This window comes from Humulus lupulus, chromosome 6 (assembly GCF_963169125.1).
Source record: "Humulus lupulus chromosome 6, drHumLupu1.1, whole genome shotgun sequence".
Lineage (NCBI taxonomy): Eukaryota > Viridiplantae > Streptophyta > Magnoliopsida > Rosales > Cannabaceae > Humulus > Humulus lupulus.
Genome location: NC_084798.1, coordinates 145,813,448 through 145,832,500, shown reverse-complemented (window position 1 = coordinate 145,832,500; position 19,053 = coordinate 145,813,448). Strand labels below are relative to the sequence as shown.

The 19,053-nt window shown below is 34.7% G+C and overlaps 3 long non-coding RNA genes across 3 annotated transcripts; 2 read left to right on the top strand and 1 right to left on the bottom strand.

The window, feature by feature from the left end:
• The first annotated feature begins 8,811 nt into the window (after window positions 1-8,811).
• Window positions 8,812-10,729, top strand: LOC133784233 (uncharacterized). Its single transcript, XR_009871219.1, has 4 exons — window positions 8,812-9,517; window positions 9,860-9,919; window positions 10,011-10,105; window positions 10,506-10,729. It is a non-coding gene; the product is annotated as an uncharacterized LOC133784233 (long non-coding RNA).
• A 3,881-nt stretch (window positions 10,730-14,610) lies between these two features.
• Window positions 14,611-16,063, bottom strand: LOC133784232 (uncharacterized). The gene is made up of 3 exons (XR_009871218.1): window positions 15,992-16,063; window positions 15,387-15,579; window positions 14,611-14,664 (listed from the first exon to the last, which is right to left on the bottom strand). It is a non-coding gene; the product is annotated as an uncharacterized LOC133784232 (long non-coding RNA).
• Window positions 16,064-18,166: 2,103 nt separating this feature from the next.
• Window positions 18,167-18,713, top strand: LOC133784231 (uncharacterized). The gene is made up of 2 exons (XR_009871217.1): window positions 18,167-18,347; window positions 18,543-18,713. It is a non-coding gene; the product is annotated as an uncharacterized LOC133784231 (long non-coding RNA).
• Window positions 18,714-19,053: the final 340 nt, after the last annotated feature.

Below are 19,053 nucleotides of genomic sequence, written 5' to 3'. Positions count from 1 at the left end.
TCAAAACCAATTAATCCCAACGCCTTTAGAATGATTTAAACAACATAATTCAACAGAAAACCCAACTTAACACCACCAAAATTTCTTTTCAATTTCTGAAACTCAAGGACTCAAAACACCAAAACTAGTCATTCAAAATTAGAATTAAAGCTTTCAAATCACGAATTGGAGCTTACCTCTTCTGCTGAACCACTTCCTTGATAAAATCCTGAGCTAAACCAAAGCTCTCAGCTTCGATTCATCCCTTAAACACAAAATCACAAATACCTTAGTCCTCAGCCAAAAACTCAGAATCCTATCCCCAAAAACACAATTCAATTCTCACCTTAGCCTTAGTTGAGTGTTCCTTGGATAATTCTTGAGCTAATCTTCCAAATCCCCACTTCAATCCTCTGAATTCCCAGCTCAATCCCCTATATTCACAGTGTTTTATGTTTTCCTCCATGAAGGAGAGAGAGATAAGAAGTCGGGCTATTTCTATTCCACTAGCTTCTGTTTTGGCTAAGTCTAACTTTGGCTTAGTTAAGTCAATCCCAAGGCTCGGGGTGCCGGAAACGTCCCCGAGGCCAAAACAGTAAAATTCCCCAATATTCCTGCCTAGACTTCCTAACCTCAAATATATCTCCATATATTAATTTTCATAACCTGATAGTCTAAATAACTACCCGATACCTAAAATACCCCTGACTTTTCCAAAGTCAACTGTTAAACCCTGTTGTGACTTTTCCCCGTTATCTAGCCCTAGGATCGCCTCGAGTCGTGCTTTGCAGACCCACCCACATAATAATGTGGTTCTCAAAATACCATGTATATATATCACATTAATACCAATATAATCACACAAGCATTCTAATCATACAATTATGCATTTAAATCAATAAAATCATTCAAATCACATTTAACCCAATCATGCCCTCCCGGCACACTAATCAAGGCCCTTAAGCCTCATTAGTGAATTTTGGGGTCGTTACAGTAAAGCACGATGGAAAGACTTGTGTTGGTTTGCAGGGCCAGTCGTCATTCCAGGAAGTAGCCATAGTGACGTGGGGCATTACAAAGCTTGGAGAAGAGGTATGGATTCTTCTCTTTGTTCTTAAATTATTCTTGTGTAGAGTTGGGGCTTTTCATTCATTTTTGAAAATTAATGGTGTTAAACTCTTTAGATGGGCATAGGAAAATTAGAAACATGTTAAATGATCGTTTTAAGCTTTGAATATGAATTAAACACCAGACATTTGTTCAATTTTTGGATTCGGGAGAAAATGAAAATTTTGATCTAAATCAATAAATATTTGAGTTGGGGCTTGAATTTTGAGGTTTAAGTACTATTATTAGATGTGTGTTAGCTTCTATAATTGTTTTGATGCATAATTTCTGGGATTGGAGCAAGTTTGGTCGAAATTAGGAAGATTCAAAATTATAAAAAAATGTTGAGAATTTCTCTTTGACTTATGTTAGTTGATTGAACTAGGGCACCCGGTCGATCGACTTGTGGTTTCGGGCAGGCTTTGTAATTTTGGCCAAGCGGTCGACCTGCCCATGCTGGTAGACATATTTTAAGGTTTTTTTCATGGGATTTTGATGGGTAACCTTAGGGGATTAAAAGCTAAGGTTCCTAGGACAATATTTTACAAGTTTAAAGTGAATTTGGAGCCTAGTAAGGTTTACAAAGAAATTGTGATATATCATTTGTTGTGACTACGGTTTCCAAGAGGCTCATAAGAGGATCACACTCAAGGTTGTTCCTGTAAATGATGTGTTTAAAATCCACGGCCTACCAATCCAGGATAATGCTCGAGGTCCTACCAATCCAGGACCATTAGCCTATGTATTTAAAATTTTGCTTAACACGATAAGTGAGTCATTGGACACAAAATTGTTATTAAAAGTAAACGATGGTTTAGGTACAAACAATTTTGGTCAATAAAATTAAAATTTTCATTAAAAGGTTTGAATTTATACATGAGATCCCAAAAGTTTATAAATAAAAGATAGTTATATTAAACATTACAAAAATAGTCGACCTAAGCGGTAAAACTAAACTAATGTTCTACGTTCTTCAAAATAACTCGACGGTGATGGCCAAGCAAGTCAAATATGTACACACCGCTCCAAAGTCCTCCAACTCATGGCTGGTCCAACTCTTGCTTAACTTTAACTGCACCATAGAGCACCCGTTAGCGAAGGCCCAGCAAGAAAACCCCACATGGCATAACAATATTCCAACTGTTCATAAGCAATAAACAAATGCTCCACAAAGATAATGCATTCATTCCAATCATATACATCATAAAATGTTTTGCAATTACAAGTATATTTATTTCAATCATATGAATCAATTACACCGCTCAGGAAAACAGCCTTGCTGAAGGACCCAACCGAGCGAGGCGCATACCCCGGCACCAAGCCTACGGTTCATGCTAGTCAAGTAGGCTTTCCGGCCCATGTTACACACAATCGCCGACTGACCTATGTTACGCACGATGGGCAAATATGAATTACACAAATCATTCACAGATAAATCAATGTTAGCATGCATGAAGTCCAATATGCTCTATGTGCAGATGCAATTTTTCTTACCTTGGGTACTATGCTGCAGACGGAATCACCTCAAGTGCGATCCTTTTCCTGAGGCCCGTGGAACCCTAGTCATAATGTATATGAAGCAATCATTAGAGACTAAACTCAGATCTCGAATACCAATCTAACCTCTAACCCTTGGAGCTACCAACCTAGTTAACCGGGTATTAAAAACGTCCACCAAGCCCCCAAGTGGACCACCAAGAAAAAACCTTGGAACCCCAAACCTTATTCCCAAAATTCAGTCTATATGTTTGATTATATCTAATCTGAAAGCTCGACCTAAGGCCCCTAGAGACGGCAATAAGCATGCGGAATGTAGGCCATTTTGCTAGGGCAACCTAGGAGTGCATTATGCACTTGGCTAGCCTGAGCGCAACCAAAATAACTATAGGTGTTGTTTACACTTATCTGACTTGTTGATTGTTTAAGTTGAGCTATGTGTTTTTGAGTAGGGTTGTTACTACTAAGGCTATTGTTTATATTGTGTTGCTTATTGAATCTGTTGATTGAAGTTTTCTTGTTGAGCCTTGGCTCACGAGTGCTACGTGTTGGGAATATATGGCTTTACTCTTTCCAAATCAACAATGAATTATGATAATAATGCAATATTCCAAACTGTAGATGTTGATGAAGATTCAAATTTAAAGTATGAAGGCAATTCTTGATAATCAAAGAAACCTGTTCATGATATGAATGTTAATCTTGAATATAATGAGTTTTGTATTGAGCAACTTGAATCTTCAAACTTGGGTAACTTCTAAGGCTTATTCACAATATGAATATTGTTGTCCAAAATCTCTATTCCAAGCCTTCCCAATTGCTTGAAGCTTCAACTAAGAAGAATGAGATTCGGGATTGAACAAGCCTTGAAACTCATGCAAGTCAAGCAAGCTTGATGAGTTTCTTGGAGAAAACATTGGTCTTAGAAAACTAGACACATAATGTGTTTTAGAGAGAGAGTTGGAAAGTGTGGTCAAGACTTTTTGTTGATGAGGTTTTTCGCCAACAGTGTATTAAGAAATAATAAGGCAGATTAGTGCTTAATGGTAAACCGTAATAAAAAATAAAAAGAATTCACTCAAGAACACAAAACTTTTACGTGGTTCAGTGGTTAAAATCAACTTAGTCCACGAGTTAATATTATTGATATTTATCTCTCTATTTTGGCAGAGTTTTGGTATTACAGAATAATGGTCCCCTTTCCTATCCAATATTCTCAGTATTTATAGGGGAAATCAATGAACAGGTTTGGGTAACTGCGTGAATCAATCACACATTTACATAATGTCTATATTTAATACAAATAATTCCCATTTATATTTGGATATGATTTGATAATAGAATAAACAGGTTCCTGCTATCTCGGATAATAATATGACAACTTGGTCATAAATAAACATGTAAACAGATCACGAGTTTCTGGGGATCCCTAAGTATGCAATATTTTTGAATTACCATGAGCTGGATATCTCCCCCAAGCTCGTGCGTCGACAACTATTTGATTTCGAGCTCGCACTTCACAGCCATCGTATCCTTAGTTCGAGATAAACTCAAGACTCCTAACACCACATATAACCACTATGAATCTCGAGTTGCTCACAAGGATAATAAGCAGATTTTATTCCTCTTGGTTATTTCTCCATGTATTTATCTGCTAGCTGTACCCGATGTAATGCCCCAACACCCCTAATATGGTTTAATGGTTGGATTAGTAGGCCGGGAGGGCCATAATTTCTTTATTATGCAATTAAACTGTTATATGCATGTTTATGTGAATTATATTATAATATGATGTTAAATGCATGCATGTGGGTCCACATTTCATGACAGGGGTATTTGGTAATGTGGCATCTTGAGGGCGTAATTGTATATTTGTATGCATGTCGGTGATTTATTGTTGAGGCCACATTATAATGTGGATCTGTTTGAGCTATTTGGTATGAGACGATCTTTGAGTATAAATTAGCGGTTTAGTCATAACGGGATTAAGTTCAAGGCTCGGGGTGAGTCTCAGGATGTTTTAATGATTAGAACATTGCCGGGAATTAAAGGCTAACGGGATATGAATTATTGGTATTTTAGAATATCGAGAATAACGAGAATTGAAGGGTTTTAATTATGATTAACAAAATAAGTGGAAGAGGATGATTTTACCCTTCGGAGTATTTAGAAACTTTTAAATGACTAGGGGTAATTTGGTCATTTGGAAAGGGATATGTATGACCTTGGTAAGCTGTAGAAGGCCATTAGCATAATCAAAACAGAGCAAGATTTTTCCCTCACCCGTACATCATTTTTCCTCTTTCTTCCTTCTGATTTTTGAAGCCCAAATTGAAGAAACAAGCAAGGAAATCAAGGATTGGAGTTTATAAACTTGGTTCATCCATTGAAGAGGACTCAAAACCAACTTGAGGTAAGAAATCATCCATGAATATAAGCTTTGCTCTATTTTTCTTATAGTTTTCAGCTTATAGATTTTGATGTGGATAGTTGGGAATTAGTGGAGGATTTTTAGTAAGATTGCTTGGGTTTTGATGAGGGTGTGATGTAGATGAAGTTTAGGGGTTGAATTGGATGTTTTGGTAAGGTTTGGATTGGTTTGGAGGGTTGGTTTCAAGGGAAATCGCAAGGAGGGAACACCAGAAATGGTATGAAGCTGGCGCCTTAGCGCCAGTCATGGCGCCCCAGTGCTATGTAGGGTAGAGACTTGGGACTCTCTGCCTTCCGACAGCACCCCAATGCTAGGCCAATTCCAGCAAATCTCATTTTTAGGGCGCGGGATGATTTTTAAGGCTCGGGGGGTGTGGTTTCAAATTGTGAACTATTTCTTGATTTACTTTATTAATGGATTCCAATTGGTTATGACAAGGTGACTGCTAAGGAACTAAAAGACAGATCGTTCTGAAGGGTCGTTCTTATATTATTTCTCGCTCGAACCGGATGTAAGAAAACTTCACCCTGTGTATATGACATGCGTTGTTGTTGTTGAGGCATGCTGGTTATTAAATGTGGACATTGATTGCATATTAAATGCTTCGCAAATCTGGCTTATTTGTGTATGGCACTGACTATTCACAATCGGCACTGGTCGCGTGTTACTGACATGGGAGTCAGGAACGACGATAGGGTCACCTGGGTTTTACAAATAAAAGATTAGATCTAATCGATATTAGCGTTGAATGACTCTAGGAGAATTAATGTTGGACCGACCCTAAGGTCGATGAATGTTATAAGTGGTTGACTAGTCTAAGGCTAGTTACTCAGAGCCAGGGCCTAAGGTCTAGGTGATTGTTTGTCACGTGGCTAGGGAACAGAATCCCATGGTTGTGACTCTATGGTCATGCGGTAGGTTATGTAATTGACTAGTTCATCAAACACCTATCTTGATAAGTTAGTGATAGGATCACTTATTTGTAAAGCTCGGGTGACCCTATCGTCACATGGTTGATAGGAACGGAACACACCTTTGAATGATTGTTACGATCATTGTTGATATTATATTCATGCAATATTGTGTTTTCTTGCTGGGCTTTGGTTCATGGTTGCTATGTGGTGCAGGTAAAGGGAAGGAAAAGCTCACCCAGCCTTGAGTGGAGAGCTTAGGTGGCGTTGGGTACATATGTGGCCGCTTGACCACCACGACCAAGAAGTTCTCAGAGGGACTAGGGGGTTTACCCTATTTTTGCCGCTTAGGTCGGCGGGTTGTAAATTTCAAACTATAATGACCATTTTGGATTGTAAATAACTTGTAAATGTTTTATGGGCCCATGAATAGTTTTATGCTTTAAATAAAATATATCATTTCCTTTTGATTGATTTTCCACCTTAACCTATTAATAACACCTAGAAGCACATTTTTAACCAAAGAACTTGATTAGCGGGTTAAATTCATGGTTCAACTTTCATAGTAACTGCCCTGGGGTAACCAGGGCGTTACAACTTGGTATCAGAGCGTGCCAAGGTTTAGGGTTCCTGTAGACTAGCTGGGCATGTACACTCGTCACTGAAGTCAGGCTCGACTCATGGTTTGGTAACAATTTATGTGGTTATATGTTTAACTGCTTAAATATAGTATAAATGCTTTACCTGTATACATGAGACACCATGTTAAACCTGTGCCCTGAATATTATATCTCCAGCAACCGTGTGCTAAATAGTACTGAAATTGCTGGAACATACTTATTAGTAATGTTGCTTGTGAATTATTATGTGATACATGTTAAGTGTTAAATGCTATAATCATGTATCTATTTTTATATTTGTATGACTGTGGAATATGATAATTATCTGATTGTTCTTGGACCGTGAGGTGGCAAGAGGATTAGTTATTACTACCTGACTGGCCATCTTGACTATTTCAGCAAGGTATAAGTTGATAAGAATGAATCTAGGGTAGACAGATACATTAGCTGGCCAGAGTAATCAAGACCAGAATAATAATAATAATAATCAGGGTCAAGAGAATGACCAGGGACAAATTCCACAGCCAGCTCCTGCAAACTGGCAGCAGTTGTTTAATGATTTGCAGGCTATAGTGTTGAGGCAGGGAGAAGAACTCCGCCTCCTGAGACAACAGCATACAGTGGCCAGTGTATCTGAGGCACCTCCTGTATTGGTGCCAGTAGCTGGGCAGCTACCTGAGGTTAGTAATAAATGGGAGCCTCTCTATGAAAGGTTCAGGAAGCAACAACCTCCAGTTTTTGAAGGCAATGTAGATCCTACTAAAGCTGAGCAGTGGATGAGCATGATTACCACCATCCTTGATTTCATGAGGGTGACTGGTAATGAGAGGGTGGCTCGTGCCACTTATATGTTTCGGGAGGATGCCCGAATTTGGTGGAAGGTTATATCCCAGACCAAAAATGTTAATGCCCTGAGCTGGGAAGAATTTCAGATTCTGTTCAACGAGAAATATTACAATGATGCCTTCAGGGCGGAAAAAGCTGAGGAATTCATCAAGTTACTTCAGGGAAGTTTGTCAGTGACTGAGTATGCCCTGAAGTTTGATCGCTTGGAAAATTTTTCCATGGAGCTAGTGCCCACTTATGGGACCAGGAGGGAGAGATTTCTTCAGGGGGTACAACCTCACTACACCAAATGTCCATTTCTATAACACATAAATATAATACTAATAAAAATGTGTTATGCTAGAGTATTATATTGGGTATGAAAAAAAGGGCGGTAATATACACCATCCCGCCACTTAGTGTTTTTTTTCATTTCTGAGACCTCAAAATTTGTGAGCCGCAAAATACCCATTTCCTCTCCTTCAACATTTCCTCACTCAATTCCTTCAACATTTCTGAGACCCGAGACCTATTTCCTCTCCTTCAACATATCTCAGATCTCAGGGGGCTATCGATTTACTCCTGACCATCTACATCACCACCGCAAAAAGCAGCCATGGCGCTGACCTCTCTCCGCCTCTGCCGAACTATCAGCAGCACCATCTCCACACTCGGTCGCTCTCTTGCCACGACTTCTACAATTTTTGCACCATCTTCCTCATCACCTCCACTCCAGGGCTTCATTTCGGTATATTTCCCTACTTTGGTAGAGCATTCATGGCCTCTTCTCCGTCAATCTCGCCAGTTCAGATGGTTGTCTCTCTCGCTCTTGTCTGCCCGATCAGCATACGACAATAGCAACAACCAGAATGACGAAATTGGGCCCGACACGATACTGTTTGAGGGATGTGACTACAACCACTGGCTCATCGTCATGGATTTCCCCAAGGACCACAAACCTTCCCCTGAAGAAATGGTTCGTACCTATGAGGAAACCTGTGCCAGGGGCTTAAACATTAGGTCTAAGCGATCATCATGGTCATTTGAGCAACCATAATTTATGCTGAGCGATCATCAAGGTTGCTTAGTGCAAAATGAGTGAGATTATTTTGCTAACTTATAACTTTAATTTGGTTATTTTAGCAAATATCTTGCTCCTTGCATGCCGATTATTCTGCTTTTGAACCTCTGGTAAAGCAATAGACAATTCTTTTTTATGTTCTATTAGTAAAAAAAACCAATGGAAGAACTCTGATTAGGAAAATTAATCTGGTATCTTCTCCATGGATTTATAACTTTATTTAAAATAAAGGTAAATGATTCTTATATAAAATTAAAAAGTGTAGAATGCTTAGATGATTGGCAAGTACAGTTACTAGTGCATGTATTGGGCTGGCATCACTCATTTTTTTTAGTAGATCTCATTTGGCCATTAATATTGTTTTTTTTTTTTTTTGCACAGATGGTTTTCAAGCTGGCAGAGATATACGAAGCAAGGCGTGACTGAATCTTTGGTTGATGAGCAGTCTTCTGGATCTCAAAATATGGATGTTATTACTTTAAAGAGTGCAAATAGACCCGGGTAGATTGATAATTCTTATATAGTTCTAAATAACAAAGATAGTGATGGTGATGAACTAGAGCTTCGTAGAATGTTGGAGGAAGGACGTGACTATGTTCTAGTTTCCCAACAAGTTTGGGAAAGCCTATTGTCTTGGTATATTTATATATTTCTCTTCCTTTTTTTTTGGCCCCTATTTTCTTTATGGTGTGTATTTTTTTTGTCATATATTATCTTTGTTGTTACATATATATTTAGCTAATCTGTTACTTTATGTTGGTCTAAGGTAGTTTAATCAGGGAGCCCCCTTTTTTGTGATCTTTTTGGGGTTTAGTGTTGGTAGAATGAGGTTGATTTTTAGAGTTGCATCAAGTAGTAATAGGTAATGACTGGTGTGCACCACTTATTTTTATTTTTTGTGCTTTAAATCATCAGGTACAAAGGAGGACCAGCATTACCAAGAAAATTGATATCTCAGAGTACTTTTCACAAGAATTTTCTTGTAGAGGTTTACCCGCTTTGTCTTAAGTTGATTGATTCTAGGGACCAAAACCAATCAGTATCAGTATTAAGATTAAGCAAAAAGGTAATTTTTTTTAGTGATTTTCACTCAACTATAATCATTAATCACTAGTGCTTCCAGTGATTTTTATTCCTAATGTCCGATCTTTTGCAAGCGCACACATTGCACTTCCTGGTTTGTACCTGTCTATTGTTTTTGCATTTTTCCCTGTTTGTTTGATGTCAATGCTATGGCTACAATTTACACTATGTTTGGTAGTGAAGAAAAGATTGGAAAGAAAGTATATGTGAGAAAAGTCGAAAGAAAATAGTAATACAAGTATATGTTTGGTAAAGCTTCTATTTGGTTTAAAGGTCTCTGAGATTTCCTGCAATGAGAATGTTTTAACATGTTTTATTTTTTCAGGCCTCTACAAGGGAGCTTTATGAGAGGGTGTGTAGCCTTCGTGGAGTAGAAAAAGAAAAGGTTCTTTTTATTTTGTTGTTATTGTTGTATGGTTTTGTTTATTTAATTTAAAAGTAATTTTTTTTAACTGTAGTCTTTCTTTAAATGTCAGGTACTTATTTGGGACTATTTCAATAAACGGCGAACTCAAGGCTGAGTAACTCAAACCAAACTTTGGAGGAGGCAAACTTGCAGATGGATCAAGAAGTGAGTAATTGATAACACTGAAGATTATTTAAATCATTGATTCGAATCATAACATTTCTTTGATTTATTTTTCCCTGCACTTGGTTCCCTCTTTTTGTCATGGAGACTTTTCCTTCTTATTCGTGCACTTTTTTTTTTGTTCAAACTAATTAAGAAGTTATCACTAAGGTTACCCTAAACTGAAATTTGGTTGTCATTGTTGAGTATTAATGTAATAAGTGCTACGAAAATCTGGCTTTTGTTGTATTATACACGTTAATTTAGTTAGCCATTCACATTCCTCAAGTATGGTGACAGTATCACCAGCTACCTAGCAAAAAGAATTGTCTCTGACTGTATGGTGGGTATGTAGTTTTTAATACGACTAAAGACACCCTCTTGATGAATTCTTTATATGCAGATTCTTCTTGAGGTGCAAGATGTAAATAATGCTTCTCCATTCGGCAAGGATTCAACAGGAAATGAGTTGGCTTTGGTATCTATAGAACCATCCAGGTCTTCAGTTACAATTGCTGGGGGGCCTACAATGTCAAATGGCCATTCAACTGGATATAGCTCTAATTTATATCAGGGAAATGCTGTAAGTTTGTCATTCTCAGATATTGATGATGGATATGATGTTTTAACATTCTGTTTTCATGTCGCTTGATACTAGTGCTTCAGCAACAAACAATTTTTATTAGCTTTGATGCTTTAGTTTTTTAGGTTATTAAGCTTATGGATGAGTTTTCTATCTTTTGAGTACGTATATGAGAAATAAAAATTATGTTTTTTGTTTTTTTAATATCCTCCGTGTTTACACCAAGCTCTGTTTAGTCAGCTTTTTTAGTTGTACATTTACTTTCTGATTTCATGTAGTTTGGTACTATTACTTCATGAATAACCAATTTCTAATAGCATCAAAAGTTTGCTGTGAACTAGTAATGATTTCTTTTTATTTTCCCCCCAACATATGACTTAGTTATTAAGAGTTTGGGGTTTGGTATTTGGCGATTCATTAGAAAATTTGGAATATAACTAGGCAGGTAGTTTTTTGGCTGGTTTCAACTTATGGCTACATCTCTTTCTAGATTCATTAATAATTGAGTCTTGTAGGATAGACTTGTTACGATATTGTTAGTTGATTGTTATAATTTACATGGGTGTTAGTAAGATTTTGTATTTTCTTTTTCTTATCTGTGAATTGTATCCAGATTTATTCATAGGAGGCATGGGGCTGGAGTGATTTGATCTTTTTTGTCTTTTTTTAGATAAGTTTTAGATATGTGTTTCAATGATTCTATTCTGTTGAGCCAGCAAGAACACTTCTTTTCGCTTTCCTTTAGGTGGTTTTTTCTTCTTTTTATCTTTTTCCCTTTTATTCATTTGAGGAAGTTGAAATTTAATGGTGCTATATTAGTCTTTAGTTTTTTCAACTGTTTTGGTACTGTAAACTAACATGTTTTATTGTTTGAGGTTTCAAATGCTCTGATTTGAATTTGAAAAGAAATTACTATTAAAAGTTATGAAAAATAGGAACTCAAATGGAGGAAAATGATAAGAACTTGTTTATGAAAAATAGGAAAGCACTTCTGTTGTTAATTGTTGTTTTTGCAATGTTGTATTGGATCGCAAATTGACGTCGAAGTCATTGAATTGTAAACCGTGAGACTAAGAATAATTGTTGTTTTAATATCTGTTTTGAGTCATCCAATATGTCTAATTTTCTCTAGAGCAGTAGCAATTTCATATTGAATTTTACAATTAGTTAAGAAAGTTGGTTAGTGGTTATGCAAAAGGGTGTATAAATTGACTTTGAAGTCTTAATCTTTGCTCCTATTGTGAATATTTCAACAAGACCAATTGCAACTAAAATTGTGAAAGGCAAAAAAAAAAACATAAGTTTATAGCCTCTGCATTTGGTAATGCTTACAGTAGGAAACCTCTGCATTTGCTTTTTAAAGGGACACTCCCGAAGTGTTCCTTAACTAGCTAAGAAGTGCATATTTAGTATATTGTTTTACTTTTATGTTCTACAACAGCTATTAAAGAGCATTTTTTCTGTTAATGAAATGATAGGAGTGCAAGACATTTAGACATAAAAAATGATAAATTTAATGCATGTTTCCTTAGAGATTTCTATCCCCAATTTTTCTAATAAGTATTACCAATCATCATGTACTTTGCTGTTGTGATACCTAATACGTTATTTTGTACAATTTTCTCTTGGGGAGGGGGTTCTCTAGGTAATAATAATAATGACTTCTATGAAACTTCCAGAGAAATATTCTTTGCAAGAGCTCCTGCTTTTTCAAAGTAACTATTTTATAACTCTACCAAACATATTCCATGGCTCTAGCAGAACAATTGTTCCCACAGAGGGCCTCCTAAAACCAGCAATCTTACCAAATAGAGTTGATAGGCTGAGGAAGTGGTAAAGGTCATGAAAAGTTAATACAAAATAATATGTACCTTTAATCTTAATTTATAGGAATGCTGATCTAGACTAAACCCAACTTTGGGTGTTTCTTTTTCTTTTTCTTTTTTTTAAGGGGAACCCAACTTTGGGTCTGCTTTACACTAAACACGTATAAAATTACCAATTATACTCATATGTTGTACCATAACATAAAGTTGTAAGTTTTGGAAATTCAAAATTTCTATCTTCAATCTCCTCAGATTCTGAAAACAGTAAGAAAAATAGAAAGCCCAATATTTCAATGCAATATCACTCTTGTAAAGTTTAAACCCATCCACTGAACAGTTAAGGCGGGAAATCACTATTCCAGTTCATAATTCAATTACAGAAATTGAATCGTCAGCCTTATTCTGATTGGTCATATTCCAACTTTTATTTTTGGTTGTTTGAGCTTGCTTGCCATGTTGTTTAGTTTGTTAGCTATTGTGTTCTGTGGCCTTTTCAGTTTGGTTTCTCATGTTTTTATTTCAGACATTGTATTGTTAATTATTTTGTCAGCATATGATTCTCTTATGATGCTTTTTCTCCTTGGTAAGTCCGACATTTTATTTAAAAAAATAAATAAATTTTGTTCATGGCATATTGAAGATACAATTCCAAGTTTCAGCGTAATAAAAATCATAATATCATGAAATAGTACAGTGGAGAATAGTTAGTTTAGTTAAAAGCAGTTGGTTAAGACCAGTTTAGTTGTGTTAAAGTCAGGAGACTCTTGATTACATATTGCACAGCTTGTTAATTACTTGGATATTAAAGCTTATCCGATTTTGATTCGCTCTAGCATTGCTATATAATAAAATGGTTGAGTTTCATTTCACTGTGTAATCCTGTTCATTCCTAACTATTATTTTGGCCAAGGTTCTCATAGTTAGATCCATTTAAAGTTTTCTTTTTAAGAAAAATGGGAATCTTATTCAATTGAATCAGCAAAGATATTTAACAATTTATCTGCACTATATATCTGCCAAATAATACACGCCTAAAGGAATCAAACTAAGGTGACCCTTTGTGTTGTATTTATTATGACCTGAACTAATAACTCGTTTTCAGCTTCTACTCTAACCAGTTTCATGTAAGAGACTAATTTGTTGGTATCATACATGTCTTTTTTGTAATCTCTGTTAGTTTATCATACATGCTTGTTTAATATTTATTGACAAATTTTAATTTTGTATTAATCTTTTAAGTATTGATTATATTCTTTAGGTTGGGGATCGAATTGGCAAGGAGCATTGCAAAGGTAATTTGCAAGAGGTACGGAATTTGTTCTTTTAACTCTTATTATTAATATCTTAAAAATGTTAGAGGAGTTTGAATATCTTAAATATTCATCCATAGAAAAATTGTGTGTTGCGGTGATAACGGAAGGTTGAAAACTTGTGTGTATTAGAGAAGTAGGTTCTGGAAAATTTGTTTGTGTGCTGCGGTGATATAAGGAAGAAAACTTATTGTGAGTTGTTTGAATTTTTTGACTTGGTATTGATAGATGGTTAGGTAAGCTTTTATATGTATAGATTAGATTTTTCATTATATGTATAGATTAAAATTTTCATTTAGTCATATTGTTTTCATTATTTCCATATGTATAGATTAGATTTAATTGCCACAACCCAAGCTAAAATCTTGTCTTTGATCCAAACCCAATTAGTTAGTGGCTACCATTTTAGGATCTGATTTTTAAATTAAAAACAACACTAGAATCTCTAGAACTAGAGACTATTAAGAGAGGTGACACCCTTTTATGCACACTTAACAAAAGTAAGTTAAGAAAACAGAAGTAACAAGACCTTTTATTTGGTAACTGATTTCAACAAGCTTCCTTCAAAGTGTTCAATTCTAATGATCTTGCACAAATAGTTCCACTCTTAGAGTCTCAATATACATAAAGCCTGTTAAAACAAAGTGAGCCATATTAACCATAATAAACCATACACATTAACACCATCTTGCAAAAGAAAAAAATTGGGCTGAGTTCAATTTATAATTTATCATGTGTAATTATTTTAAGAATTCTATTACTCCTCTTATTGTACGAGGTGATTGTTTGATTCATCCACAGCTGCTGAATTAATGCACATTCCATAAATAAATGAGTGATGGTCTGCAACACACACACCTAGAGATAAATCAAATCATATCGAATTTCACTGACACTTAATCCACTAATCTAATCAATGAAAGTAAAACTCAACATTTCAAACTTCCTCTCTACAATTCTAAAACTCACGGAAATCTTACTTCCCAAATTCCCTTCTACAACTAATACATCAATGACTCATAGTTGGTAAATTATCTCTATTACTTATTTCAGTTATTTTAGGTTAATTTATAAAGTACAAACTCTTACATTATAGAATGCTTAAAATCACTTCTTTCATGTTGTGGAAATTATCTGTGTAAATACATAAGAATTTACAAAAAATACTCTCATTGATACAAATAATGTAGGCTTATAATTTCGCAAACATACTTAGATATACATCTCTGTGTGTATATATACATCCATGATTTGAATGGCCAACACTTTATGAATTTAATAATTGTTCTACTTTATATCATTGGAATTTGATAACAAATATATATTTTAGAAGAAGTGGGCAATACGAACAACTATCTCTCTCCAGATGTGGTCTAGGCATACCCTTGCGGCTCCACACTTCTCCTCACAAAGAGGAGGTCTTGAGTTTGAATCCCCTCTCCCCCCCAAATGTAAAAAAAAAAACTCTCTCCAGATAACCAGTGAAATAAAAATACATAGAAATACATAAAATTCAAGAAATGTGATTTAAAAGTGTGAACACAAACTTTAAATTGTAATCACACCTGATGGTCTGTGCTACATCATTATCTGAAATTGTATTGTTGGACTCAAGAGCTTCCTTCAAAGTGTTAGCTTCCCAGAGCCATTTATAACTCAAATCTAATGGTCTTGCTAGTTGTTTGAGAAGAATAGGATTCATAAACAGTCTATGCACAAATCATTCCAGCCTCAGATTCTCAGTATACATAATACAGTCTGTCAAAACAAAGTGAGCAATGAATAAGAATATCAACCATAACAAACCATAGACAGTAAAAAAACATTATAATTCTGTTAAGAGGTGATAATTATCTGATTGAGATAATATTACTCAAATTAAAAGACAAACTATACATATACCAAAACCCTTTTCCTTAAAAAAGTAAAATGTCTACATGTGCTGAAGCTTTAATGAAAAAATCACACCCACTTTTGAAAATATAGGCACTCTAAAGTCTAAAGTATTCTGATATATGTAGAAGAAAAGCAACAAAAATATCTTAAGACGTAAAGAAAATCTTAATTAATTAAAGAATATACATTGGTTAATTAAAGTGTGGTGAAGCTGGATCAAAACAAAATACAGAGAATTAAATTTACAAATTATACATACTTGAAGATCAAATACCTCAATTAATCAATCGGAGTAGCTGTTTGGATGGTAAATGCAAGCTCAAATAATTAATTACATTGGCAATATATGTTTCCATGTCTATATATATAAATCCTATAGCTAGCTGTATATTTCTTTTTTGATAATCAATCAAAATTCTTACGAGTTTTCCTCTCTAAACTCCTGCAAAACCAAGTCACAGCCCTGTTCGACAAAAAGGAACGGTAGCTTTGCAATTAGCAAACTAACATAGAAACCAAAACAAGATTAATAAAATAACCAGCCATAAGAATGTTCATAGTGTGGGGATTCTGAAAGAAAATAAAACAAAATGCAGTTAAACGAGTTATCTATTGGTTTCATTGGCCAACTTCAAAATGCAGCTAGATGAAACTAATTAGCATATTAAGCTTCAATCTTGCTATTGAAGAGTTATCCCTTCCAATTTGGGTGGCTAGACGTTGAACTTATGATCCTATGACCATTAAAATCCAAGAATTTTATAAAAATAAAAAATTGATCGTTCTGTTTTACAGCTCAGTAAGTCAGAATATTCTCAGAAACAAACTTAATGAATGAATACACAGAACAAACTAAGAGCACCATAAGGCATTTAAACGAGCTCAAAAGATGGTAAACTTGCTTAAAATTTCTTAGGGGTAATCAGGGAATCCGCATCTTAATAACTTCAGTATATTTTCCCTTCTTATATATATTTCCTTTTATTCTAGGTTGTATTTATCAAGAGAGGCTGCCTTATCAATAATCAAAACATAGCAAATGTAACTCTCTTATTTGGACAGGTTTCAAAGTTAGACTGAAACCAAATAAATTTAGGATGTTTATAACTAAGTTAGAGGTAACAAATAAAACCACTAACTAGATGAATCAATAGCACTAAGAAGAAACAAAAGAAAGGTTAGTCATAATATACCACAGATAGTACCTAGTCTCAATAACACCATAAACTAGCAACCTGTCTTTCCAGACTTGTACAAGAATCCCAAAACACAACACTCAGTACAAACACTCAACATTTTGCTACTTTCCCAGATCCCCATCCAAAGAACTAATAAAATAGAGAGGATAACTCCAAAAAAATTATAATTTTAATCTCATATAATGGCATGGAAGCCAGCTACTAATATATTCAAGAAAAATTATTTATTTGCTATAATTTTTCTTGAATATATTACACATTTTTATTTTTATATATAGGACTAAGTTAAATGTACTCGATTAAGATTTATAGAGGAGTTTCAACTCAAAACTAATTCACAATAAACAGAGTAATATATAGTCTAACATTTATTTGATGTAAGACACTTTGTTTATAGTTTTATCTAGCATAAAAAATTGAAAAACAATGTTCAAAAAGCTGAATTTAACTATTATCCTCAAATTATAAGATTATGCAGACTCAACATGAAGAGAATAACACTACACATTGGGAGCATCACTCAGATTGAGTATGGTTCAGCCATCATTCATCAATTGACTTTTCTCTAATAAGAATCTGAATAACAGCTTTATTGAAACATAAATCTCAACAGCATAATGATACCGCAATATCTGACAAGTATAGATGCATAAATAATCAAATATAAAAACATAATTTTAGAGACCCAATGCTGTTAAAAATCAAAAAGAACAATCCAAGAAAGATTTGAGAAAACACATGAACATCCTGAGTTAAGTGGAACGCACAGAGCTCTGTACACAGAAGCACTGACACCCTCTCCAACTTCTTCATATAATTTATAATCATTTGCATCAAGCGGGAATCTCTTCTCTGAAATATAATCCATGCTTTATTCTATATAACACTGTTAAGACCCACTTTGCTCCTATATTTCCCAGAGAACATGCTTTATAAATCTTAGTTTTCTTTTATTTCAATAAAACTTATCTTGGTTTTATATTTAGGTTGGTGGTAAAGTGACACCAAGCGAAGGACAGTCTCGCAATGTACCATAGTCAAACAATATTCAGTCTCCTAAGGTAAATTATAAAAGTTGTTATTGTTTTAAATTTTCATTTTAGAAGAACAATTACAGAAACTAATATATTGTCTTTAAAATAAATTTGGTAGAGTATTGCACTAGAAAAAAGACATAACTTTACAGAAGGGAAGAATGCTTGCTACTTGCTTGACTGGGCAGATGCAATTGTTGCTGAAGATCGTTGGGATTCTAGTGATCCAAAGATAACTGTACATGGAAAGCCTCTTGGACCAGACTTTATGCGAGTATGGGTTGATGTTGCTATTGTACCAGAATCTTACTTATTTCGTCCTAATCATGCGATGCTTACAATACAAGAAGCAGTTGGTTCCACAGTTGCATGGCCTTCTAAAAAGTTATTCCAAGAGGTACATTTTCATACTCAAAAAATAACTAATGTCTTATAATTTAGTGTTTGGTTTCTTTGTTTGCTTTGGTGTAGTTGTGAATCCATTATTTTGTATGTGGTGTCCTTTCTTGGATATAATTTCCATAGAATTTTTCTTGAAGTAATTTGTGATGCTAGATAATAACAATAAAATATTTCTTTGTTTATTTTGCAGATATGACAAGCGAAGTATAAAAGGATACTTAAGACTCCTTGAAAGTAGTAACTTTGTTTATTTCTTTGTGTTGAAAGTAGTAACTTTTAGACTCCTTGAATACTTAAAGAATATTTTGTTGTTGATGACAGTGTTGAATGTTTTAAACTAAATTGTGGATTGTTAATTCAATGTAGTGTTGGAGATCTGCCCTGAAAGCATATGTAGTAGACATTGTTTTTATGAAATAAATAAATAAATTGAATTTGTTATGCATATATTTTATGGACTATATTATTCTATGATGATATTATGTAAATATCAGGAAAATTCCTAAGTTCATGTATGTAATCTCAAACAAGTATTACTACGAGAGGATTGTGTTTGAGATAAATGAACTTGAATAGTTCACAGTAAAATAAAGTTATGGAATCTTTAGATTAATTAGTGCAAGTACGGTCCACTAGTATTATGAATACATGTGATCTAGATCCGGATCACTAGTGTGGTAGAACACTTTAGTGGAGGTGCT